Raw genomic sequence first — 27,443 nt, 5'->3', positions numbered from 1 at the left:
GCAAATTCGAGACGCGAAAAGGCGTCCGCTCTTAGGCAACTCCCGTCTCTTTTTAACCTTCATTTTGTTCCAATGCTTTCTCGAACTTAGGACGCGAAAACACCCAGTGAAAAAAATACGACCAGATAGTTTTCTGTTAGTTAGTCCTAGCTGACCCCGGATCAGCGTTTGTTATGTGGAGCGAAACGACTTCCCCCAAAAAGTAACTTTTCTCCGTGGAGTTCATACTCAACACTTCGGAGCACGATTTTACCGGAAATACCAACGCCGCACCGCGCCACGAACGACCACGATTGAGTATTTCTTCAAATGAAAATATTAATTTCAGATATAAAAATTACTTCTCTGATAACAAAAGTCAGAAAATGAAATAATCGAGTAGAAAAATTTTTCCCAATAATTCTTTTTGCTCTCTGAGAAAAATTTAGTTTAAATAAACAGATAAAATTGCGATCGAGTCGATGCTAACACAGATTTACCGTATCACTGTTTTTCACACTGAATGACTTTAGTTCGTTGCTGTGCAACTCTTTTGTACGAATTAGCGTCGGGTCTACCTTTGTGAAATCAGCCGTTCGGCACAATTTGTCGACTGTATTAATTTGCACAAAAGGCCTACGCAATTTTTATATTTAATCGAACCATTGAACCAGAATGAGTCTATTTTACTGTCTCCTTGATATCTGTTGACCTATACTGTTCGAAATACTCGATGAAGTTGTAACGTAAAAGCATTTCTAGCAATTTCTGTTCTTTATCAGAGATATGGACGAAGTTGATGATAAATAGTGGGTACTTGCTACATCTATGAGGGCATCGACTTCTTACTGCGAAGACTGGTTATTAAATGACAAGCTAATTACTTCACTTTGCTGCGTCTCTTTAATGTAGTTTATAACGAATACTGCTATTAAGAAATATGGGCGCTCAATCTGCTTGAAACGTGAAAGGACTAATGCACTTACAAGAAGCGAGTAAGTTAGTATTACAAGGACATTGTTAACTCGATCGTCGCAGCTACGTCTATACACGTTCACCCACTTTCCTCTAATGCTCTAATAGCTTCTTTCAATATCTACTTCCCTCCAAGTTTCACGATCTAACCGCACAATTTCTCGATCGCAAGTTGATGAAGACTTCGACCGTTAAACTGGAACGTCGATATCACCCATTTACGAACTTCGACAAATATCCGGTTAGCCATGTGGAATTAACTCGGGACAATAAATCGTGGGTATTATGTTTGAAAAACTCGCTCTACAAATCAGCGATAAATTTTAAATGATCACATCAAACTCAGGCGATTCTCACTTTGTATGACCCAGTTGTTATTCGATAATTAATTACACAAAAGAACCGGATCCAAAGATCTTTAAATATGTTATTGGACGTACACTTTCTCTCTTCTGGCTTAGTTTCTGAGATATTTGATATTTAAATGACATATATATATATGCAAATAATTTAAATAGGATGTGCAATTTTAGCAAATAAAATGTTTTCTTTTTGACAATCTATAGTTATATAGTTATTTATTGTTTACTACTTGAAATAACATTTAATCTGATTACAATTCCATGAAATTCTTTGGAAAATGAGTTTGATACACCGATAGGTAATTGCCGTTAAGGGTTCAAAGTTGAAACCCTTGTGTTTACGTTTACGAGTCTCACCCGTTAATACGGACTGGCGGAATAGTAAGCCAGTCAGGGGATGTACAGTCGCGATTGCGTCGAACGCATGCGACCCCGTTCGTTGGCTCCCCTTCACGTCGCGTCGTCAGGCACCCCCTTCGGACCGTCCTTCTCGCACGGTGTGTTCTCCCTCTTCTCCTCTCCGTGGATCGGGGCCGACAGGCATCCAGACTTCGGGAGATGTGCCATTTGAATACGAAATTCGAATACGCTGACGAACCGTGCATACATCAGTCTACGTCTGTTTGAACTGGTCCCTGTATGGTAATGCTATAGCGGCGGTTTGTGCAACGCGGCCGATTGCTCGAAACGCGTCACGCTTACAGGGGAGAACTCGTATAAGCCGGATACCGAGTGCCTCCGATACGTTCCCGGGACCCTCTTCTGTCTTCCGTCGTTGTTTACTTTCTTACTTTGCCGATGGATTTGCCTCCGATTTGCGGAGTGAAGGTCTTGCGTCCGGAAAGGGTAATTGAAGTTCAAGGAATCATTTAAGAGGCCAATAATTATAATCAATCAATCAGTTCTATTTTCCAAGGAATTGATTTATTCGTATTACAGTCAATTTTGTTTTCGAGTAGGATATGAATGTTCCAATGATTATCGTTTTATGGTGCCTTCAAAAGGGTCGGACGCACGGGGAAATATTTACGGAAATGGTAAAGAAGAGATGCGAAAATTCTTGTCTTGGAAGAGGAACGTGCGTTTTATAACGTACCTGATAATGTAACTAGGTCGGGTGGTACGTATGTGCATACCTGTGAATTTCTGGGAACGCATTGCAAGAAAGTCGTGGAGCGCAACCTACTCTTCACAAGGATTCGGTTCGATTCACTTTTCACCGAACCGCGAACGAAAAGGAATAACCTACATACATATTATGAAAAGGTTTCGAATAAATAACCGAAGGACTTCCCTTTGGTGCAGAAAGACAATTACAACAAAGCATTTCGAGCCCATTTTACTGCTACTTTACATACTCTTTTTCCCTTTCGGTACATTAAACCGTCGAAGAGGCTGAAAAATTCCAGCGTCTTCAACGAAGAATCGAATCTAGCTGAATCGGTATTCAGTTAAACTTCGCGATACGAGAGGCAGGGAAACGGGTAAAATGGAGTCGAGATGTAAGAACGCGGGTCGACACGTATTCGCCCAACGGCACATCACGCCCCTGCATTTCGCAAGCCTCACGCCACAGGAAGTCGATCTGGCGCGTCGGCGCGAGGCTCGGCTCGAGTAAAAAGCTAACTCGAATGTGAAATTTCTAGCGTAGGCTTTCAGGACCGGCAGGATTTAGCCGATCGGGCCGCCTCGGGTCGGGTCTCGCACGCTTGATCCTGGAGAGGTTACCGGCATAGAACGGCGAGGGGTTGGGAAAATAACCGGGCAGAGGCGACATGACGCGGTGGGTAGGACGGGGAATAGAAGGACGGGCTTGAAGTGGAAGAACGGTGGCGAAGGAAGAAGGAGCTGTGGCAACGTTCGAGGGTACAGAAAATGAGAGAGGTGACGCAAACGCGGAGCAAACTTTAAATGACTTTCACTGTTTTCAAAAGTTGAGTTACCAAAGGGAGTCTCCGCAGCCCTTGCCCCCTTCTGGCTTTCTTACTTCCACCAACGATTCCGTCCCGGGTAGGTACTCCGCCCGCCCCAACAACCGAACGAGTCCCACTCGTCGTTTCCCTCCGTTGAATCACCTCCGCGACACTTCCCCTCCTACCCAGCCTCGATGTGCTGTTTACAAACCTTACCCGACTTGTAATGGAACTTTTTTCAAGTTATTTCCGGAGAAAATCAGGTACTAGCTTCTGTTCTCGGCACTCCGTCTGGCTCGCTATCAAAGTAAAGGTTCATCGCTTCGAACGGCCCTTACGTGTACAAAGCGGAAAAACTAGCTGGCAGAACAATGTGAACCGCGTGAACATTATTTCGTGGAATAACCAATTCGCCTGCAGATGCGTCAATAAAATAATGTTTCTCGCGTAGTGCTTTACTTTTGTATACCGCTAACTCGACTGTAATTCTGAATGATTGCGCGCTGATTGAGGCTATTACGGTGGCGCTCTCAGTGGGACTCCGTTTGAAGAGCAAATATCAACTTTGTGTAACGTTAAATATTTCTGATTACAACCTACGGCACGGTACTTAGCCGCGAGTCACACGTAAATCCAGAGTCATCCAACAAACGGGGACCAGTTCCAACAAATGTACGTCGTCATCCACATAAATTGCTGAGGCGCCCGTTTCGAAACCACCTCGCGTAATCGACGATCGTACGAGACGGGACCACTGCCGCGATGAGAGCGTCTAAAATTTTCAAGAGAAATTCGACGTTATCGGAACGAATCATTGCGACGAATTCCACGTAATTGGACGGACGGGATCTGTGTTGACTATATGCGGCTCTCAGTCCGGTTCATGTTAATGCTCGCACTCCGCATGGCTAATAAGTTAATGTCGTCCGAGAGATTCTGTTAATGAACGTGACAAGGAAAGGGATGAAAGGGGAACGCGCAGGCTTAAAGCCTGGATATAGTCAACGGAGACGTCCGTTACATGAACGAGGTTTATAATTACAGATTATTTTTCGACTAATCCGCATCTTTGTGCTAGCATTTTGGAATGCAGCAAAAAGCAATAAAATGATTTATTCATTTTGATTTCGACATAAAGAAAAGGTGACAATCCATTGGCCTTTTTGTTTTAGAAACACTAAGCCAATTAGTTGATTGTTGATTGTGATTCCCAATTATTCGTTTGTGTATGACTGCCACCTTAAACGGGAAAGGGATCTGGCAACTCCGAAAAACGTCCCATCAATTCCAATTAAAGGTCAGAGCAGCGTCTCATAAAACGTCATTTGTTCCCATAACCGGATGTACCAGAATACGTATATCGGATATCAGGGCTGATTGGTGGGGGAGGGAGGAGTAATTTTGCGTCCACGGCAAGTTTCATTGGCTTCTCATAGCCAAAGCACTTTTCCAGTGAAATTGAACACTGCTCGAGGAGGAACGTAATAACTAGACGATCTTTCAATAAAAATTTAATATGAACACCGACGATATATTTTTCTACCGGTTCCGCGGTGCTTTTCGAGCTTCTTCTTTCTTATTTTTGTGGCGCGCGCAACGATCCGCGGTGCAGGTAGCTGCTTATTAAGCGATATCGAGTTTCCCGAGGATTTGAACGGCCGACGATTCGGAATCGAATTACCCCCGCGCTAATGCGACCGAACGGAAATTTTCTTTCCAAGGGACGTTATTCCTATAAAATGATTTCCATAACGCTTCACCGATTCGTCGATTGGTTCGATCTTCTCTCTTTTCAGACGGAATTCTTTTGGCAAAGAGCGATGAAACGGTGGGAGAAAGGGGACGACAACCCCTCACGAAATTAGTGTATTCTTCGCCAGTAGCCGGCCCTGATGTTCGCTTATGGCGACGGAAGCAATCGCTATTCCATGAATAGCAAAAATTTACTACTTGCCGAGGGAACGCCCACGCCAAGCGCTCTTCCCTTTCTTCCTGGCCTCCTCTTGCCTGTCTCTCGGAAGGCATGAAAAAGAGCATCCCAACAACGGTGACACGTACCGCGCAGGGAGTCGATAATAAATGTCTGGTGTACGCGTTTCGGCTTTCGGAAAAATTAGAGTCGCACACGTAGTATGGTAGCTAAGAAGGAAGAAAAAAAAATGTCGAGCGAGCCTTTTTTCCAGGTTTGCGAAACAATTGGAACGGATATACAGGTGGAGCACGTACCGCCGCGCGAGCGTGCAATAATTCATGGACAGAGTTTTTGCAATCCAGTTATTCCCCGTCCGATTTACGATCGCAGTAAAACATAAGTTACACTCCCTAGCCGATTAAGTGTGACACTGTCAATTCCGTAATGTGCCATAAAATTGAATCATTGCGACTCGTCTCGAGTGTGCCGAATAAGAATCAAATCGACGTTTCCATTACTCGTGCGAATTTCCATGAAATCTATTAGTTCGTGATACGATCTGAGCTGATTGAAACTAAAACAACTAATAAAAAAATGATCTTATCCATAAGACGAACTCCTTTAAAGAGATATCGTAGGACGGGAGCCTGAAACAAGCAGGCAAGAAGAAGAAGAAGAAGAAGAAGAAGAAGTAGAAGACGAAGAGGAAGTTCTCCTCTTAATTCGGAAAACAATCGATCGCTAATGGCTCCGAGGCCACGGGCTCGTTCTACGTAAGATAAAAGGAGCTAGAGGAAAAAGAGCCTCGTAAGACCGTCGACGAAAACGAGGGTTTCTTTAGTCTCTCCTAAATAAGTGGAAGCATTCGTGTAGGTGGTGAACGTTTGTTATTGGGTCGACCCGACGAATTACGTGAACCGTTTCACTCTCTCCCCTACCTCTTTCGTCTCACCTCTCACAACTTCCTTACCCCATCCTGTCTCTTCTCTTATCCTTCGCGTTACTTTCCTCCCAATCGCGTCGACCGATTGAATTAAAATAGATCGCATCGATCTCTGAACAGCGAACTTCTCGACGTGCAAGCTATATATCTCGCGCATCGAGAGTTCTATTAATTCCGACTTCTCGTAAGTAACGGAAGTTATTCCTAACTCTGTTATATAGCGCAGCGTGGCAACGCACCGTAGTTACGGTGCCCCGATGCGCAAACACCTCGGAACTTTAACACTACTTTAATCAACGACTACTTCGATTAATTATGCCGTACATAATTCATAGCAGCGCACGGGCTACGTTCAGGCGAAGCCCAGGCCGACCCATGTTACTCGTCCGACTCGATCCGTAACGGCGTGGTACGGATTGGCCGTTGGGCATGTTTAATGCCGATAATAATAGTCGTGCCGGTTAATCGCATGTGCACAAACAACGGGAGCAATTTAACAGGACAAAAGTAAAGTTATAGCGGTACCGGTCACCGGTCGCATAACCTTCGTTGGAATCCACCGGACAAGCCGAAGCATCCCGCGCATTGATTACCAACGGCCGCGCACAAATCGATACCTCACCGTTATAATTGTCGAGTGCCAGCACGAATTAAATGTTAACAGCGCCAGTCTCTTTATTAGAAGACTCTTAATGATCGTATTTTCTCGTGCGAGCGTGATAAGTTCCGATGAAAGGTGCGGCACTGAGCAGATAAGTATTAATGGCCTGCAATAATTAGACGGTAAACACGTTGATCGTTCAATTTAAGGGGCCTATGGGCATAACTTGGTATCCTTTAGTTATTTTTGTACGAAAAAATTATTTTACACATTTCATTTATAGAATACAAAAATTCCATAAAATATTTTTTTTTTTTAAATTCCCAAAAATGACCTAAATTTTTGGCGGTCACACTGGTAAGACTCCTTAAGATTGTAATACATTAAACAGGAAGAATTGTTCGACGACATTCCAAGCTATGGAATACCAAAATGATGGCTTTAATTAATAATGTCAAATCAATGTCATGCGATCCTGCGTGGTGTTCTCCCCACGTAGTGCAACAAACTTTCGCGACATGTTCGTGCATCAAATCTACCGAAACAATTACAAACCCACGTATTCGTGCATCATTCTTCCCCTGCGCAGTCAGAACACCGTACGTATCATGTAACACGGGCGATGGTTAAGTACAAGCGCTGACAACACTTTCAAGCGTAACGAAGCTTTTTGTGGCTTGTCTCCGCGCACGCAACAGAGCCACATGCAATTCCACCAGCGAAATCTATGAACACGACTCTCTGCGAACGATTTCGCAATTGCGGACGAGCAAAAACGTGTGGCCACTGCCTTCCCTGTCGCCCACGCGCACGGATTGCAAGAAGTTTTACTCAAACACCGCGATGAACGTCTTCGTCGCGAAACACTTTAATGGTTACGAAACGTCAATGTGCGAGAATGAAAATTGTTTGTATGATTCATGCGAGTGTAATAAGTTATACCGTTTTTTTTAGTTGAAGTTAGAAAAAATAAACGGTTCAAGGAGGACTGCATGTTCATGGCAACATCTTTTTATAACAATTGTTTATACATGCATTTCGCAGTTGCATTAATGTGTTAAATTGAGATCTTTCTTTTCATATGAATACATAATTCCCTTCACTATGCGTAAAAAGTTATTAGAATGACATTGGTCGAAGAATGATTATTATGTTGTTAGATATTTTGAAAACCAGTAGTATGAATCATTCTGTATTATTTCAGTGAGTGAAGCGAATAGAAAATCAAAGTTATCTATTTTCTATATGAATTATGCATATAATTTTACACTAAATTTGGCACGATTTACATAGATAAATATTCGGAGATACAATGTATGCATATAAATAAAGTTCCTGGAAGCTCGTGATCGTACAGCCGAGGTAAAGCCGACGCGAAACCTACGCAATGTAACGTTTCGCTGTCGAAGGATATTTTATAGACGAGATATAAGCGCGGCAATTGAACATCGATTTTCGCGCGACGCGACGTGGCGCAGCATGGAGAATTCTATTCGAAAGAGGAGGCTAATATCGATTTCCTAGAACGAAAGTGCGTGGTACACGTGGCAACTGTCAAACGAGACGCGGGCAGCGCATCAGCGGCGGGACATTTGCATACAGAACGAAATCGTCGTTTATCAAAATCCCTCATTCACATTGTCGCGTCGCGTCGCGGATGCGTAAAAAAAAAGGCTCGCGAGCGCGAATATTTGGTAGGGGGCATGCTCGCGTGTATGGAAATTTAATTATCTATCTGATTTAATGCAATAATTCTGTTCATCGGGATTAATAGAATACAACGAAATATAAGCGGGTCCACGCGTTTTAATAATACCGACGCACGCCAAATCCCTTTAAAACCAATCCCGCAGTTCGATTATTTAATTAAAATACTCGGACGTTGCGGCGTGCCAGCGGTTCACGTTCGCTTTCACGGTTCAACGATGTGTGAAGGAAGGACGGCTGCGATGCGCCCGAAAAAAGAACCGGACATTTCATAAGTAAACAACTCCGAACAGTTATACGCGTTATCTGGCCAGCAAAAATTTTGATCACGATTCGGTCCGGTGAAGAAATCCTTCATAAAAATCGACAGGTCGACGTACGAGAGCAAAGAAAGCGAGAGAAGAGGGACGGTGGAACGCGTCCGCATTTGCTCAAAAGTGGCACGCCTTATGTCATAACAACGCGGTAACCGACCGGTTGATCCACTTCATGATAAATGCGAGTGTCACACGCGGGCTGCAATAAATCAAGCTGCGTTGTCCCTTTCGATGGAGGAGATTTTTGCCCGGCAACCCTGTCAGGTGACAACGCTTAACTGGATAAAATAATAAATCTACCGGCGGGACGAATCAGCCGTGCCGCGAACGTTATTATTTCGCGAGGCCTCGGGCGTAACGCGGAACGGAATTGATTCTAAAAGTTCTTTTTGAGGCCCCTCGTTTCCAGAAGCTGATCAATTGAGTCATTAACACGATGTTTTGCGCTAAGCAATAAATATTCATTTGCGCAAATAAGTATGCTTATAGTCATCTCTACAGGCGTAAAATATTTAAAATAATTCTATTTCTGTGGTTTCATATTATATTTGTTATGTGGCTTAATTTGTATTAAATTCCAAGCTTATAATAGAACGAACCGCCTAACGAATTTTCTTCTTAATTACTATAGAATAGAAGATGCCGGCGCAGAATGCTTCTTGAATTCCGAGGAAGCAATCGACCACGGCGTTAATAAATGGAATTCACCCGAAGACGAACGTCTGACCTTCCGGGAAATCGACACCGGCCGACTATATCCCCAGTCCGCAGTCCGCCTGCAGCTAACAAGGACTTCCCGGCAGAATTTCTCCTTGCAAAATCCTTCACCGTCGCATCGTCAGATCGTGCGCAGTGACAAGGGGAATCTCATTAGCTCGAGGGACAATCCGTGATCTTTGTCCAAACACAGGCGCGGCCGCGTCTCGCAGAAGGTGCTCCGCTTGCGTTCGTTTCGCGTCCGGTCCCGGAGGATCCCAGAGAATCCGATTGACGGTTCCGGTCGTTCGAATCTCTCGCCCCAGACGTTTCGTTTTTAAGGGCCGTCAAACGCCACAGAAACGCGCGTTTTAAAGCTGCGATAAAGCTTAGCGACCGTGCAAACGTAAACGCTGAGAAAAAGGAAACAAAGATAAGGGAAGAAACGTTCGTCGTTCTATTGAATAATGTTCTTCTCATTGGCAAGTATTTAATTGGCCGTAACGAGTTGATCGAGTGTTAATTTCGCGCTTTCAACCTTTTTACATTGCAAGAAGTTGTTAGGCTCCCTTTTGCAGACGCGTTTGTAGCAACGAAAGTGCTAATTACCAGAATTGAAACGCGACGGTGCGACGGGATAAAAAAAGAAAAAGGGGCGAGCCGATAGGGACAAGTTTAATCGGCGATCGTTTCCTTAAAACGCTGAATCGGACGAATCGTCGTGTGTACACAGGCTTCGTAATTGGATACCGGTTGCGAGAATCGACAGCTCGGAGGGACTAACCCTCGGCAACTCGAGAGGTAATTTCGTTTGCCTATCCTATTGCGTGGGATGATACCTGGAATTCTTGGCAATCGAATCTAATTTTCCACTGTTATAACGAACATGAAAAAGTTTATCTGTCACGTGGTAAAGCAATTCTGTGTCTCTGGCACGCTTTCGTATCGATGCAGGTCTCATCAAGTTGAGAAGAGGCAGAAGTTTCGAGCAGCTCGCGATACATAATTATTGAACGGTATCCGGGTAAGAGGATTCGCGAAAGAAGGCGTCACGTCAAAGTTCGTAAGTTCCGCGGGGGATCGCTTCGAATTCGAAGTCTTGAACTTTAATCTTCTTTCAGTTCGGCGAAGATCAGAGCGACAGGTCACCACAATTTCCAGAGAACATTGACCCACCGGAAATCAGATTACCATCCATTCATACGAAAACTTCAGGTCCGCTCGGTAATACCCGGCGACAAATGCCGCTGGCTTACAATTAGTCAGTTATCGAATGCGCTATTTCCATATTATCTTACTTTTATAAGGAATTAAAGAATATATATAAAATGGACTAACGTGACGGAACAAGCAGAAAATTACTGAATTCGTTATTGTACATTATACGATTACTTCCATTATCTCCGTTCCCTCGAGCAATCAAGAGGAAGAAATAAGGGTGGCAAAACAAAGGAAAATCGTGAAAACAGCGGACATTCTTCATCCGGGAACCTTTCGATTTCCTGTCTTCAACCTTGAAGACTGAATCGAAGGACGATAATAGACAAACAGACCGTACGGCCGATCGGGGAACCCGAACAGCAACTTAAATGAGAAGAGTTAGCCGCAGCTTATAGCCGGTGACCGTAATTAACCACTTGTCCCCGGTGCTTATTCTCTCTTCGTTCCCTGTCTTCTCGAGATCTCGTTCCCGTCACTACTTCCGCCAATCCGGCGCCTTAATCGAAAACCATTCTCGCGGCTGATGAAAAGTCGAAGAAAGAGCCTTCGAGTCCGTTCTCGTTTCCTCGATCTCCGCCCCTTTCCTATCGAGTCACCTCGGTGAGAAAAGGACTTCGCTTAAATTCTTCGTTTCTTATATACGTACATACATTTTTTGTACATATACATATATTTATACTATATACATGTATATATTTCTCCTTCATCTAATTGTAAGTATATAGACAGATAAATAGAGAAAGCGGAAGAAAAAGGAATTGCTCTAGCAGCAACGGAAAATCGTGTTGGAAGCCAGCTTCCTCACGGCTCTGAAGAGAATTGTTTAGTATGTTCTCTTTCTTTCTTGTTTACTCCGTTGGAAACCATCCTTGAACGTGGACGCTCGAAACAGATAATAGCACGGTAGGATGAATTCGACGTTTTACTAAGCGGTATAAAATGAATTCTTCAGCGCGCTCTGTTGTGCACTGCCGTACACGGACTCGCGTTCGCCACGAGGAAGTCACTTTTGTCATTCCAGTGGATTACAAGAAAGAAAAGAATCTGCCTGGTTATCGAAAACATTCGTGAAGTAGTCAACCCGTTTTATTCTCGATCGAGAGCCGATCGCTTTACACGCGAAAGAGCACACGTCTAGTGCACTTTCGTTCATTACTTTTTCATTTACCGCACTCCCACGACGAGGCCCCGGGAAAAATTGCAATATCGGTTACTCTCGTGACACGCAATATCGCAGCGCCGGGCTGATTCGAGCCTCGTTTCAACGCTTTAATTTGAAGCATCCTCTTATCAACGTTGAATCGCGTATTCCGTTTCGTACAAAATACGTGAAAGTACCCATTTTGATCTACTGCCGTTTTTACCGTCCTGTCCATTTTCATCTATAAATCTTTTCAAAAAGAGAAATCTTCTTAAGCTTCGGATTAAAATTAATAATTAGATATATCTGAATAGAAATTTATTTATTTTTAAGAATCAAAAGAATTTATTGTTTCGGGTAACGAAATTAAATTAATTACAAAAAAATGGTTCAAGTAAATAAAAAAGTTACGTTGGAGAATTTAACACGGAATTGCATTCTGTCGTTTGACTAGCAGTCTTTTAAAATAGGTGACCTTTGATCTCGGTAGCAGCGAAAAGAATGGGGTTTGGACAGACGCGGAAGTAACTCCATAAGAGGCTAATTACGATGTAACCAACATCGTTGCTCTTGTTTCGCGGTATCGCCGTTTCGGGATCAGCGACGTACATCGGACAAACTTTAGCATGTCGTTATTAATGTTAGCAGGCCGTTTTCGCGTATCCGATTCCAGCGCACGAGAAGCGGGCCGAGGCAGCTCATTAATCAGACCGCGAGGAAGGACGGCGACGGATGCTCGACGTAGATACTATGTTGATGCGGGAGTCGTCGAGCTCCAAATAAATAATGCGCGACTGTCTCGGTCTGGCTTGGCTCCTTGGCTTGGCTTGGACGGCTGGTTTGTCGGCTGGTTATCGTTTCCACCCAACAGCCTCGGGATAGTACCTACGTAACGTGCTTACTCTCTTGTCGAAGAACCGGAACGCGACTCATTGCCCGCTTCTTCGAAGCTGCTCCCAGAGAGATTCGCGACGCTTCCGCCGGATGTAATACGGTCGCGAAGCTAATGTCTCGTAATAGTTAAATAGCTTTCGTTTCGGGAATCCCTAGGTTTATTACTTCCTCGAGGGTCATCGTGACTGCTACACTCACGATTTAACTTGGCGAAGATTTCGTAAGATTCTAGAGAAACACGAGCAGATACATCTATACAATTCAATAGACGCTGATTTCATGGGTTCTTCTTTCGTCGGTTCGTTGGTGATCGCACTTCGTTTCTTAGAAATAACTTTCTCGGCTGAATGGGAGAAAGCAGGCTTGGCTATGCACAATGAGCAAACGACAAATTCTATGGATGCAGGAACAAAGATCCTTTTACAAGGAGGCACCTAATCGACGCCAACGTCCTACGTGCGAGCAAAGCCGTCCACGAAGTCTTGGAAAATACCGCGGCCCCACCCACGCGATGAAACGAGGAGGGGATCCAACGTCGTGTTAATTAAATTGACTAACTATCAGAGAGCGGAATGTATCGTGGCGAAAAAATAGAAAGAGGGTAAAAGGAAGGAGGTCGATGGACAGTTCTGCCGTCGCGTTGGATCACCAATTACCGGAGCACCCGTCCATCTGCTCGTTTTTCCCTCTTCAGATATAGATAGAACCGTTCACCAGGACGATCATAACGAATCATCCATCGATGTCTGCCGCGAGTAGCGTCTCGGTCAGGAGAGCGTGCTACGAGAGCCAGGAACCAGTTTGGGACCGGTCCGAAGAGAAACGGAGAGACGCTGCTCTCCACTCTCTCGAAATGGAACGGTCGAGCGTATCCGCCGATCGAATTCAAAATTGATATTCTTCCTCGTGTACCAACCGACCGACCCTGCCTTTTAAATCTGTTGAAAAAAATCGCCAAAAGGGTCGCGCGAGGACGATGCATTTAATATGAGAGTTAAGGTCCCGCGTGTCTCTCGCGTGCACACCCCGATAGGAGGCCCGCGTTTTTTCTTACGGGTAACGACAGCTGCTACGGGCTCTGGTAAGACGCGTCGTTACCACGAGCGATAACACAATGGCCACGAAGCTCTTCCTACGCGGTTATCAGTCGGCGATCGGCCCGAACCGGCGCACAGCGGTCCGGCAATCCTTATACTCTACACGCGTGCACGCTTCTGCTCTGTTCGGCGCGCGGCCTCCGCGGGAAATTATGGTCTGTCACGATCCAGCCGATAACAGGACCAAGGATGTCCGCGGCTTAACCGTATCGCGACATTCCGATGAATCGTTTTTATGAATGATATCCTGCTAGAACCATTTTTATAAGAACATTATTGTACCAGGTACAAAATAAATACGGATGAATTGTATCTTTTCCATGAAAAACTGTTTCTGTTCTCTGTCGCGAGAACATTTAGTCATATATAACGACGTCAGTCTCGAAGCGTAGCTGACTTCTCCTGTCTTATCGTAGGCCCGGCGAGGAGACGTGGAGAACGACGTCTGGATGACGATCACGCACGCATAAAATAAATGGCACGTAATGGAATTTCGATCCGGCCGAAATAAAGGACCAAGGCGGAAAGCGAGGGAAAAAAAGGAACGAGAAAGAGGGAGTAATATACGAAATGGCGCAGGTGGGAAGAGGAACGAGCGAACGAACGAGAGGTTAAAAAATGAGAGGGTTGGAAAGAAAAAAAGAAGGAAGAAAGAAAGCGGAACGCCGCACGCCCCGATAGCGGTTAATTATATTGGGGGGAGGACTACGAGTGTATTTTATCTGCGCGGGCGACTGTGCCGAGTAAAAGCCCGAGTGAGCCTTGGCCAGATAACAGCTGAAAGCTTGCCCCATTAAAGGTATCTAGATACCTCGGACATTCTTCTCGGGAATATCTGAATAATTATCCGACGTGTTAGCGAGATTACGATTTTGTCGCTACGGTCTTCTCTCTCGCTCGGTGGACGCGTCATCTCGAGTGACGTCCCGGTGACCGTCACTTTTACGATCGCTTCTCCTACGACGCATTCTTTCGACGTTGTGCCCACGCTTCTGTTCCTCCTTTTTGTCGTTCGCCTCGTGACCCACCCCCTTTCCCAAACGGACCATCAGCCCTTCGCCTCGACGCGATAATCTGCCTTTAATCACGGCCGTTTCGGTTCTCTCTGTTTTCTGCTGTATACGTCTGATTGCAGCTTTAGTGCGCGCCCATGAGACGTATTCGTCCATTAAGCAGTCGTAATTCCGTGAACGGAAAAATAACTCGTATCAGCCAAGAATGGTTTCAATCGTTACTTAATAACACCGACTGAATGAGTTCTAGCGATACGGAAGATAGCCACGTTTATAGGATATTTTCTTTTTATCTCCCTTGCTCTCGTAACGATCAAATATTGCTTTGAAAGTTGAAACCGACTGGAATTAGGGTTGATTTCCTGGAACTCGTCTGTTATTCTTGAAAACTGAAGTTCGAAACGATTCCGATGCGACCTCACTTGCTTATTGCGTTTAAGGATTAAAGGTGGAAACGATGTAATGGAGTTCTCAATAATGAATTGCGCTAACATCGCGGTGTTTCTTTAAGATTGGATCGGCATCGCATAAGCATACGTGCTCCTGGGAAGGGAAAAAATTTTGCGACACCTTCTCGGAACTCTGTCGCAATAATTCCACCGGTTCGATGTTCCTGTCCGTGTTTCCACGACGTCGTGTGGATTCGCGGCTCGCCTTTTTCCTGCTGCCCATCCCGCGATGATGTACAGGCCGATTTAGCTTGAATATTAATATCGCGTTATAGCACAGTTAAATATCGCGTGGCGCGGGAACGTTGAACCACGAACAGGTAAGCGCCGTGACCTTTCCGTGCCGTGCGGCGGGCAAAAATAAATATTCGACCATCGTTTACCTCCCTCTGGCTTGCATATCGCGATTTAAAATAAAAAGCGATTTTACAAAAGGCTTAAGTGATTCATGACCGAGCAACGAATTATCGGGATGTTGGATTAAAATACTTAATCCAAATTATCTAACTTATCTAATCGCGTTTATCCTCGTATAAAATTAAACGTTTTTATTTTAACACTTCCAATGGAATTCTACATAATATGTAGGTACGTAAGATTGAATTTGAAGATTTCACCTACTTTGATAAAAATGCGAATTAACAGACATTTCAAACAAGCTGAGGGAAAAGACGTTGGAGGTATTCCTCATTAAATTATCTTGCTCGATAGACTGCAGAGAGAGAGAGAGAGAAAGAGAGAAAGACAGAGATCACCTTGAAGGACGAGTCCAAACAACGTGTCACGCTTCGTTACAAGCATTCCTTCTCCTTCGTAGGAGGAGGAGGAGGAGGAGGTGTAACGTGCAAGAGATTACACGGTAGATCTGTCGAAGGCGTCGACGATCACGCTTTGATATTTTTGGTCGACCGAGCGCATCCGAGGCTGACGAGGACTGCGGGAATCCGTCTCCGCCGGTTAATCCCGCGAGAGTACGGTTAATCCCGCTGGATTATGTAACACCGCAGTGTTTAAGCGGCGGAGCCCGAAACTCCGGAGCACCTCTGGCTTCAACCGCCGTCTGTTCTTAGCTTTAGTAAATTTCCCTCGGAACGGCAGCCTCCCCGATCGTACGTCTCTGTCGTTGCGCCGCGAATATATTTCTCGAAGCCTGAAAACATTTCGTACAACGAATAGGCAATCGCAAAGGGGAAACCCCTTAACACCTGCTCGTAATGGCCTCGTGAAGAAGCACCGAGTAATTCAAGTATAATTACTTCCGTTAAAACGAACGATGAAATGCGTGAAAATATATAATGTCTGATTTTAATTCAATGGCTCTGATTGTTAAAATACAAAAAAGTCGAAAGTGCTAGCTAAACAGAAGAGCAATACCTATTGTCCGATCTCATTTTTCAGGCACCGAACTATGCACATGCAACTGATTAGCTTTATCTCTCTTTGTTTTCCCGGCGGGGGACCATTGGTTTAATTAGAAAATTTCGATGACAAACGCCTGCGCATCCCGTTAATTAGTATCGGACGAGCATTAATGAACTCCAGGAAGTCGATAAGAAGGTGCGCTCCGGCCTATCTCGTAGTTTCTAGTAGTTCGCCACGGGAGATAAGAGGATACGATAGTGTTCAAAGGCGAACGCGGAGCGTTCTTACGTCCCACCGTTCCTTTATTTGCCCTCTTTTCTCCTTGGATGAATACCGAGATTATTCCGTATCGCGCGAATCCAGTTAGATTAAGCGCGATAAACAGTCATACGTACTCACTCCCTGCGATATCTCTCTTTCTCTTAGACCTTCCCGTTGTTTCTCTGTGTTCACCCTCTCGCCTTTCTAATTTTCCTGTGCAATCCCATTGAATGGAATTCGATGCTAGCTTCCAGAATAGGATAGCGAAAGCCGCTATTGCATTTCCAGCCCTTTGCGCTCACTTCTCCCAAGTTACCGATGTTCACCAGTTGGTCTCGGATAAGTTCCATACTTTCCTTTCACAGTTAAGTTAACCCGACTGCGTACAAGGAACTACCAAATAACCTTCAGTATCTCATCCGCACTTAACGTTCTTAATTTTATTCTCAACCTCTCATATTACTTAAGCTAACGAAAGGGGAAACAGTTAATAATTTCTGATAGTATTCGAGATAAGTTATCGAACTTATGTACAGTGTCCGGACATCAACGTGTATATCTCGTAACGCGGGTTCAAACGTTAAGACAGGTTAATTAAGCTTCGATGTAACTCTAATCAGCTATATTGATCCCCGGAGAGCGAACGATGAACGTTGACAAATCCACGTTCGCGCTGCCGTCGAAAATTGACCTGGTATCCAGAGTGGGTAACGAAAGACAACAAGCTAACCCTCTCGGTATTCAGGTCTGCCCCATTTCATAGCTCGTTAGAAATGACATGCCGAAGCTAACTGTTCAAAAGAGGGTCTTTCGAGCACGAGAATCGAGAGACTGGAAGTTTGATGAAATGGTAGCCGAGTAATTGAAATCTCGTGTTCCTCACTGAGTCGATACGACGTTCTTCTTCCTTCGACCCCTCTTCTCGCCACCCGGGTGCTCATGTTATTCTTTCTACCGGAGATATTCGGACCCGCTCGCATGTCACGTTCGTTGAACGCGAGCAGGTAGATCCTTCCGTCCTAACTTACCATCCAGGAGACTATAAGCGGATTATATCTTCCCAAATATTGAGACGTGGTTGGTGTGCATCGAAACCAGCTCCGGGAATTGGAATGATCGAGCCGGGTGGACGAGCAAACGCTTCGATTCTGCACGCTTGTTGACGGAGATCTGCCCACGGTGAAACGACGGTACTTTGTTTGCCCTGGTGACGCTTTCGAAGACTCGTCGAACATTTCGAACAGTGTTGAGGCATGTGACACTACTTTAATAATTCTCATAGACATTGCATTGCAACGGTTCAAACGACGTCGCTTTAATTCATGAATTCGTAATCATACGTTTTATTCTTCACAATAAGAAAGCTATCAGACATAAGCTCGAAATCTAGGATACCACGGGATTCTCGCTGGTTTCTGGTTCAAGTCACGGTCGATCGGAGGAGATGCATTATTTACTGAACGCTCGAAAAAGCATAACATCTGACCCATCGGCAACGGGGGAATCGTCGTCCGGGGAATACAGAAAATTGAAACGTTCCACGGAGGAAAAAGTTGCCGGGTCTGACGGGACCCGTCCGATACGATCGCGAGGGCAACGGTGCCTCGCGCGGGTTTCGCGCGGAGCCTCGAGCACGAGACAAAGCTCTCGCGCGTCTTAAATTATGATTCATGGCCGAAACACCGATGAAATTGAAATGCCCGACAGACAGTTCCGCCGTGGTTTTTCGATTCCCAGGGCATAACTGGGGCCAGAGGCGGCTACGCTGCCGGCAACCGCTCGCGTCGTTTCACCCACCAAATTTACATAATTTTACGCGCGGATGAAACTCCTGTTGGCCAACCGTTTGCACGAATTTCGGCATTTTTACCACGAAACAGACAACGATTCGTAAGCGGGACTACCGTTGACTCGATCCGTAAATTAAATTGAATTATAGATAAATTCGCAGCTAGAATCTTTTAGACTTCATCTCTTAATGGAATATGCTGAGTAATCATTGATGTATAGATATTTTCTGTGCTTTTCTCGTTTCTTGAAAAATCATATCATTAAATATAGCGAACCAGGTCGTATTTCAATCACCGATTCTCCTTTTTGCGATTTACCGTGTTGTCGAACGAAAACCCGTGCAGAAGATAAAAACTGCGTTTATCGTAAGGATCGAACAACTCGGTAACAGGCGCGTATTCGCGATAAAATCGAGATCGGCAATGGTCCGGGGCAGAACGCGTGGACCGATTGTGTGTTTCACGGGATCGCAGTCAGCCGTGGCAGCAGATGTTTCAAGATTCTTAAATCGTTTCCATCGTCGCGGTGCGGTGGTTTGGGCCGGCGCACGAGAGATAGGGTCCCGCCTCATCCCTTGGCGGCCCGGCCGTTCGAGCGGAATCGCCGGGGACGGTTTGTTCGACGCGCGATTCTTCGCCACGCAGAGGCCTGGCTCGCTTCTTACGCCGCGCTCCCAGTATTTAACCCACACGATAAATTAAGCCGGACCCTCTTTCCGGCCCGCTCGAGCGAAAGTATTTAAACTCAAAACAAGCAGAACGTCGCCGATCCAAAACCAGAAACGCTTGCCTTGAATTAATCACTGGGCGGTGTTACCTGTGCGCGATTCACACGCTTACGCTTACTCGCGTCCGATTGGGCCATGAGATTGTTTCCAAATTCATCTATTACCAAATTAGCATACTATAAATGACCATGTTAATCGATATCAAAGTCAATGATACTATTAGCTATCAGTAACAAGCCCAGCGGTTTTTTCATTAGTATAATTGACAAATCGATTTTCGATCGGATATTGGTAAACGGCATTTGCTTTTTATGCGTATAGACCATTACGTATGTAATGGATTCTCGGCTGAACAATGGCGACTACAAAGTGGATATTTCCACGAATTTAATTACCAAAGAAATAAAAATATCTGTAACGAACGGTGCATTAAAGACATTTCGATCGGCACGACGCGACGGTCATGAGTCTGATTATGCAAAAGGGCAGCAGTCGCGTAAGTCATAAACACAAAGTTGCGGGACACGTAATTATTATGTTCTATTTTTACCGATGCTTCTTCGTTGTCAACCGAAATACATATTCTCGCAGAGGTCCAGTTAGCCTTTGTGAACGCAAACGTGACAGCTGTTGTCTGCGACGTGAAACCACTTCGCGATTCGTTAATTATTTAACAGAATAAATAATTACGTCGGGGATCTCGGGCATGAAAATGATAGCGGTTGTTCAGAACAGAATTGACATGAGACGTCAAGTTGAAAATTGGAATTTTCTATGTAACTAATATAAAAAGACCATAAATTTGAAGTTAGTTTAGTTTAATTCAAGCTTTTCAAGGAGAGCTTTATCTAGATTTTCAGCTGTTACAAGAACAAAAGCACACAGAGTTTAATGCACTTAAAAGTTGAAAAGGAATGCCAGAAATCGTCCGAAAAAAATTGTTGCAGCTTGCAATTTCGACACCGCGCTACATCGGCACGAGTAACTGAAGGAAATGAGTGAAAAGAAGCGCGAACGCAGAGGAGAAATCGTGCTTCTCCTCGGCGGTATTACAGAAGAAGACGATAACGGGCGTGCATTTTACAGGAGCGAGCCACGTATCACGTGCATCGGATGAAACGGGGATAGAGGAAGGGCCAAGGATAGGGGAACAAGCCCCGTGTAAAATTCAGAACGCGGAAACTCGTACGCTCCTATAAAATTGTAAAATAATTTTCAACGTAAACCCCCGCGAAACGTGGGGCGTGCGAACGCAGCCCGCCTCCGCGCCGCAGCTTTAAATCCGGCAACGCTTCCCGAAATAATTGAAGCCCGCCCGCCACGCCTACGCGACGCAATCTCGTTACGATTTTATTACGGCTTACGCTCCGATTTTATCTGGTTCGAACGATTACGCGAACCAGAAGATCCCTCTGTTTTTTCGAGGCGATGCCACCTATATTTTTTTCGCGCTCCCCTTTCTTCCCTCTTCGTTTTCTTGTTTTATGCAATCGCGAACGATTCGATCGGTCGCTTTACGACGCGAGTCGTGTGTTTTCGGCAAAACGATACCCAACAGAAACGAGTACCGTTACACTTTCTACGCCTTTTCAGATTATTCAACACGATCGCAACAAAGTTGGTGCGAATACGTGTAACAGTAGTATGCACACTCGTCAGGAAGGTGGTAAGCAGCGCTCCGTTGGATACACGCGAGACAAGAGGTTGGCTCGATTTAATTAAAAAGTAATAAGCTCGCGGCGTGCACGTTTATCGATGCATCCCTCGTCGAACGCACGACAGACTTTGTTTTCTTTTAATTTCACCCAGTTTCGAGCCTGGGAACGCAATAATAATGTCTCGTTAAACTTTTCCCCCCCGATAGGGGACATTTTATGGTTCCGGTTATCTGTGGCTGAAGTTGCGGAACGAAAAGAGAGTCCGGCCAACTTCCTACGGTTCGAGCAAAAGAGATAATGCACGATCCAAGGGGAAGTGGTTGGTTGGCTGGCTTGTTCCGCAAACGCGATAAATTTCGCAAGTATTATTTTACCGCGATATCATACGCGATATCTCTCGCTTCCATCGCGCCCAGATGACCCTTCCTTCCCCTTCTCAACGACCCTTCTTACCCTTCGACGCAAAAAAAGAAAACGCTGATTGAATGGTCGAGTTATTGAAGATGCGTTCAGGAAATTGTTCCCTAATCTCGTTAATTATGTCTGTTAATTGGAATTGAAGAGGGGAACGTGACGTTTCATAAATTTCCACAACGGGAAATCGTCGATCGGAAACTCAATGGTGCACGTGCGTTTAAACGTTTTCACTTAATTACACGATTCGTTCGCGGTACCGATCCATGGCAAGCGTTTAACGCCAATTTTATGCACCGATGAGGTGAAACTCGATTCTGGTTTGCAACTTCCACGGCGTTTCGCGTGCTTAAACTGTTGCTTGTCTCACAAGCAAACGAATGTATTAATTAGGGCTATGCTTAATCAAGAAACGTATTTAAAAGTAATGTAATGGATAAAATATATAAACAGATGAAAGTGTTATATCCATATCAAATAATCTATTATTTCTCAAACTGAATTGCATAATTCGCTCGAAATCTGCGAACGAAACAATCGATGTCTGATTCGTTAAACGATTTCACGATTCACGCAAACGAAAACTAATTATTGTTCATAACGAAGCTTCGTGGAGAGACAACGAGGCTGGTTAAATCGGTCCGGCAAGCCGGCCTGTCATCGACTCATAAACGCGGAAATGATTTCGTCGCCAGGATGGGGGACGAAACGCGCGGAATAAATTCGAAAGGCCAAACGCGATAACAAATTTGCACGGTGCGACGTTTTTAATTTGCCCGATCGTCATTAATTAATTTGTTCACAGTACCATGCTGATTCTCCCATCTTCATCCATCTCCTCTCTCTCTCTCTATCTCCCTCTTCCTCTCTCTATCGTTTCCAGCGTAGCAATCTTCAAAACCGTTCGCATTCGTGAAACGCCGTTTCCTTTTTTTTTACTCCTGTTTGGATGGTCGCGAATAGTCATTCCGTCGAATGACAAGAGATTCCTGAGGACGATTACGCGGCCAAACAACCGACTCGCGCGCCGCGGCAACGTGCAACAGTTAATGAGGCCAGACCGCCCTGCAAGCGAAACTCCTTTTTAGCTTAGAAGCCTCCACCCGCGGAGTTACTTGGGACTGCTTTCTCGTATGCAAGAATCTGTGACCGGCCTCACGAACACTGTTGTAAATAGTTATCCGAAATGACAGTTGATATTCACCCGTCTCATTGTCAAGGAACCTCCTTGCGAGACGAGCTAGCTCCCTCCTGCCCCGTTCAGCGTTGGATCGGGGATCGTTTGGTGACGGTTCGCGGAACGCACCGAGACATGGTACACGTTGAATCCGAGGGAACTCGTCAGCAGGAAACCAGCCGCGATGGGAGGGGCGCCGGTGGTCGAAACACGGAAAAGAGAGGAAGGTGGGCCGGTCCGTTGGCAGGAGGGAATATACAAATGTGGATTTGGCGGATCGCATCTTCGAGTTTGTCTTCTGTCTCTCGCGAACTCCTCTCTTTTACCCGTGAGCTTTGCCTCTCTTCTCGAGCGATCCCCTTCTCCCTTCCCCGTTGCATTTCGATCGAGAAACCACCGGTTTCTTATTATTCCCCCGCCATGCGCCATTGTGCGCGCCGGACAAAGCGCCACGGAACCGACCCTTGCCTTATCCGCCCGAGATATTCGGCAATATCCGAACGAACGCTCGACCGGAGAGATAGCATGAAAAGAGACAAGGCTCGGGAAGGAGTCAGTATTAAAAGTAGAAAAAAGGAGTAGTAGGCCATAGGCACGCGGCTGAACTACGATGCCACCGCTGATAATCTGCCCTGAGAATGCGACGCAATTAATGGAGCTGGTTGTAATTGCTGTTAATGAGGGGGCCACGATGATGGTTCTTTGCTCCTTGACAACTTTACGATCGCATTCAGTTTATCTTGACCAAAAAAATCTTTTCACTATAATTTTGCGACAGGTTGAACATAATGAAATATCGCTGATAACACAGCGCGTTATATAAATTTGTAAAAAAAATATGAATGATAATAACTTTAATCTTTTATTCATAAACGTTTAATTAGATAATTCTCGTAAAGGGAATTATTTCTCGCGTGAGTTGAAGCTAGTATATAAATTCGGGAATAATGTTTTCACTGAGAGAATTCGGAGCAGCTTGCCACATTAAGTTCTCAGATAAATTTAGTAAACCCAGCGGCACGTAACGATACAGCAATCATAATATAATAATATGTATACGGATGCTGTCTGCACTGGAATCTAGCATTAATGACAGGAGATGCCTACCTCCAACGACCTCAGGCCTCCCGCTATCTTCGGCATTCGTGGTCGGGATCCCTTTTGATTAACGTCATCGTCTCACCGTGGGCTCTGAAACAAGAATCAGAAGTCGAACTCTTGCGCTTCTTACAACACTTGAATTCTACTTTTTCGGCTAATCTGACTACTCGAGTTATCCTTAAAAAATTGTAGGATATAATATGACTCGTGTACCGCCAACACAGCCATGACCAAATAAACTGTTTTCAATAATTGTTAGACTTTTTATCCATATTCATACAGAAATTAAAGTACTCTACATTTGCAACGATCATTTATCAAAGGATGCAATCTTATAATGAAAATATTGTGAACACATCGTGTTTCGCTGTTTTAACTAGATTTAGATCAAATAAACTATGTTCTCAGATACTTTACAAATTTTGTTGTGTAAGCGGTACACGGTAAAATCCAGCGTTCCCGTGTCATATTAATGTTCCCTCGTTTACCAATATATCATCGACGGCCGTCGATCAAATCGTCTCTTGGCAACATCATTTATCTAAAGACCTTCTAGCGCTCGAGTAGGCAAGACCGGTGCGTTCGCCGCTCCGTTGAATTGGTCAGGAGAAGGTTTGATACACCCTACAGCGACATCCGGTGATTAAAATCATTAATCGTCAGTATAAATTTAAAGACTCCGTGAGAGAACATAGAAACAACATCGTAATGGAACTAATAATGCATAAAAAATGGATATGAACTTAGGAGATCGCATCGTTTCTCAATTCGTAGCTTGATCATTTATAAAACGAAAGCGTACCACAACACGATAGAATTATTTGAATTTAATAAATTACCTCGCAAACGGATTCAGGGATTTCCTGTTTCAAACACGTATCTCATCGTATAAAGTTTTGCGAGTATGGACATCAACAATCACGTAACCCTAATCTTTGTCCATAATAACTAGCCATTAAAATAAAACACTTATGGCAGTCAGTTGAAAAAGACTATTTTCAATGGATATTTATTTTATCATTTTAGCATTGCAATATGCATTTACTTGATAGTTTGCATGTACCGTGTTTCCATTTTCTGCACATTCGCTTCTTCGATCAATACGTAAAATCCGCAATCTGGTAATAAGTCTTGAATCCCCCGGTTTGGTTCCCTTCATTTCTAGGTTCTCTCGCCGTTCGTTTCTCTTTCTCTTTCTATCCACCCGTGTTGGCCTCTCGTGCCTCTCTGGAGGTCCGAGGAAACCTGCCCCACTGGTCCACTAGCCGTTGCTTCGAGGTCCTGGACTCCACTGTGCTCATCTACCGTTTACACGGCCAACACACTGTTCCGTTCCCTTGCTGGGCTTGTTGCCCCGATACTATCAGTCGAACACACGTGGACACGTTTTGTCTTCTAATGATCGAAATAGAAATTATCCCGGCCCGCCACCGAGCCGAGGGTCGATGCAGTATCGTCGTGACCGCTGTTGCTCGGACGGAACATCGTGCCCCTTGTAAAATCGGCTTTAATGTCTCTGCTATATTCCGGCCACTTTGCGACTGTTCCGATCACCGTCCTTGGCAGATTGTCTCGCCACCGAAAGCGACTCGTCCAAGGTATCTGGATGAATTTGTATTTATCCTCATAATTTGGGTGTGTGGTGAATTGTCAAATTCTATGTCTACCCTCCCTTTCTTTTCATTTAATGTTATATTTTGGGTAGAATAATAACAAATACACTGACACAGAAAACGCACGTGTCAAGCCACGTATATAAACCTTGCAACGATTTAGTGGCTCGTATCATCTCTGTGCGTACAACAGCATGGATTTTGCGTATGGTTGTCGTTAAAACAAAGCAAATCACTGGTACCAAAGGGTGCTGTAGGTAGCAGCGTGTGCGCGCGTGCCGGCAAGCGTCGAGAGAAAACGGCGGCGTCGGGACGCTAAGTGGCGCAGCGACGCGACGTTAACACACGTGCGGTACACAACGCGACGCGGATAGAAACAGAAGTCGTTTGAATGGTATTCATTTGTGAAACAAGTGGCATCGCGGCGCGTATGAAAAAGAGCAGGGAATAGAGAGGAAGAGAGTCGGCGTAAATACGAAACAGACGCGCTCGGCCACGTGTACCACTTAGCTGCTCGTAGAGGAAACGATTTACCGCGCGTGGCCTCGAGATGGGAAAAAAGGCTGGACAGATGGAAGTGGAAAACAATTTTCATACTTCTCCGATCGTTTCCGCTTGATTTACCTCCACTAAGCCATCTTGTAAATAATCGTGAAACGTGAAATGAACGCGATATAGCATCTCGTTGAACGAGAATTTTAAACAGTCACTCTTTTTCTTTTCTTTCCCCTGCTGCTTCCCTTTCCTGTTCGCTATTGCTGGTAGCCAGTTCAACTTCGATTTTATACAGCAGGACGTAAATCGTAGGCTTTGCTTCATCGCCGGGGGCGGATGCAAACGATCCTATGGCAATCTCGGAGACAGTAAAGTAAGAGGAAGGCGGGCAAGAAAGGGGTGGAAAAAAAGGTCAAAGTAGAGAACTGTCGTAAATCCGGCGCGGACTAGTCAAGCACGCGTGCCACTCTTCGCTCGCCCGTATCGGAAGCAATTTACAAACGCGTCTCCGCCACGTGGCAGGCAGTAGGCTCGTTTCTACGCGTTTCGTCGTACGTACCCTCTGCCGCATCGGGATTGTCCCTCTCCGTCGTCGCTATTTTTCGCTGTAGCTTCGCGCACCATAAATAACGGCTGTAATTCGCCACCCTGGTCGAGCACGCCGTTCGTGTCCTCTGCACTCTACTTTGTCTTTTAATGCCTTCCGCTGCGACCATAGATTATGATTTTGATATATAACTCAAGGAGGGGCAGAAACTTGAGAGGTGAAGAGGATCAAACTACATCGTGGTACCCCATTCAACTACTCTGACTCGTTAAAAATCGCAGAAAGAGTGTCTTTATACGTAAAATTATGGGTAGACGGATTTTATACATTTATAGAGAAGTTGATATTCAGAAAATGTATATAATGTGCAATTATATGTGCATATATAATATATAAAGAAGACATTAGTTTTAGAAAATAAAAGAAATCTTAATGTATATTTTTTCATTTTTTTAATTGATACCATAAACATCTTATTTTGCATAAAAATCTACTACCTAGTGATGAGTTATTTTGTACGAGATAAAAAGAAATCCATGAAATATAAACTTCAGGCGATCTCCGTTTCTAACGACATACTTTGCACTTACATATTACCTTCACATCTCTCGCCAGTAGAATAATCATTGATCTCTGTAAAACAGCAGTATAATCACCACGAACGTTTTACAGCGGTCACTTTAAGTAAATTGATCGCATGAAATTACGCGATTCGCTTCGCGAGTCAATCGATTAATTAAATCGCGCCGGAATCTCTGTGTATTATGGCGATCGCGAGATAAAGCCGCGCGATTAATCTGCCTTCGCGCATGAGACATTTATTACTGAAACCATCCCACACCCTGCCCCACCCCTCTGCATCCCTGAATACGCGATTATTTATCGTAACTGTGATTCTCGATTCTTTATTGTCATAACATTTGTTCCCCGTGAAATTTCAATAAACACGAAATGCGAATTCGGACAGGGTTGTTTGTCGTTCATCCTTCCTCCGCATCTTATTTTCTGCGATACAAACGCGTAGCACATTTCATTCCTTTCATTGTCTATAAAACGTTCATAAGTTGTTAAAGAATA

General features: G+C 44.6%; 1 long non-coding RNA gene across 3 annotated transcripts in view; it reads right to left on the bottom strand.

Annotated features, from left to right (window-relative positions):
• LOC113465131 (uncharacterized) overlaps positions 1 to 25,706 on the bottom strand; it is a 136,411-nt gene extending 110,705 nt beyond the window's left edge. For all 3 annotated transcript variants that reach the window (XR_003389954.1, XR_003389953.1, XR_003389955.1), the window contains exons 1-3: positions 24,775 to 25,706; positions 24,200 to 24,335; positions 23,718 to 23,801 (exon numbers count right to left, since the gene is read on the bottom strand). This is a non-coding gene — a long non-coding RNA (uncharacterized LOC113465131). The remainder of the gene's footprint in view (positions 1 to 23,717; positions 23,802 to 24,199; positions 24,336 to 24,774) is intronic.
• Positions 25,707 to 27,443: the final 1,737 nt, after the last annotated feature.

The sequence above is a fragment of the Ceratina calcarata genome, unplaced genomic scaffold (assembly GCF_001652005.2).
Source record: "Ceratina calcarata isolate Rehan_Ccalc_2016 unplaced genomic scaffold, ASM165200v1 scaffold9, whole genome shotgun sequence".
Classification (NCBI taxonomy): domain Eukaryota; kingdom Metazoa; phylum Arthropoda; class Insecta; order Hymenoptera; family Apidae; genus Ceratina; species Ceratina calcarata.
This window is presented reverse-complemented; position numbering and strand designations above follow the sequence as displayed.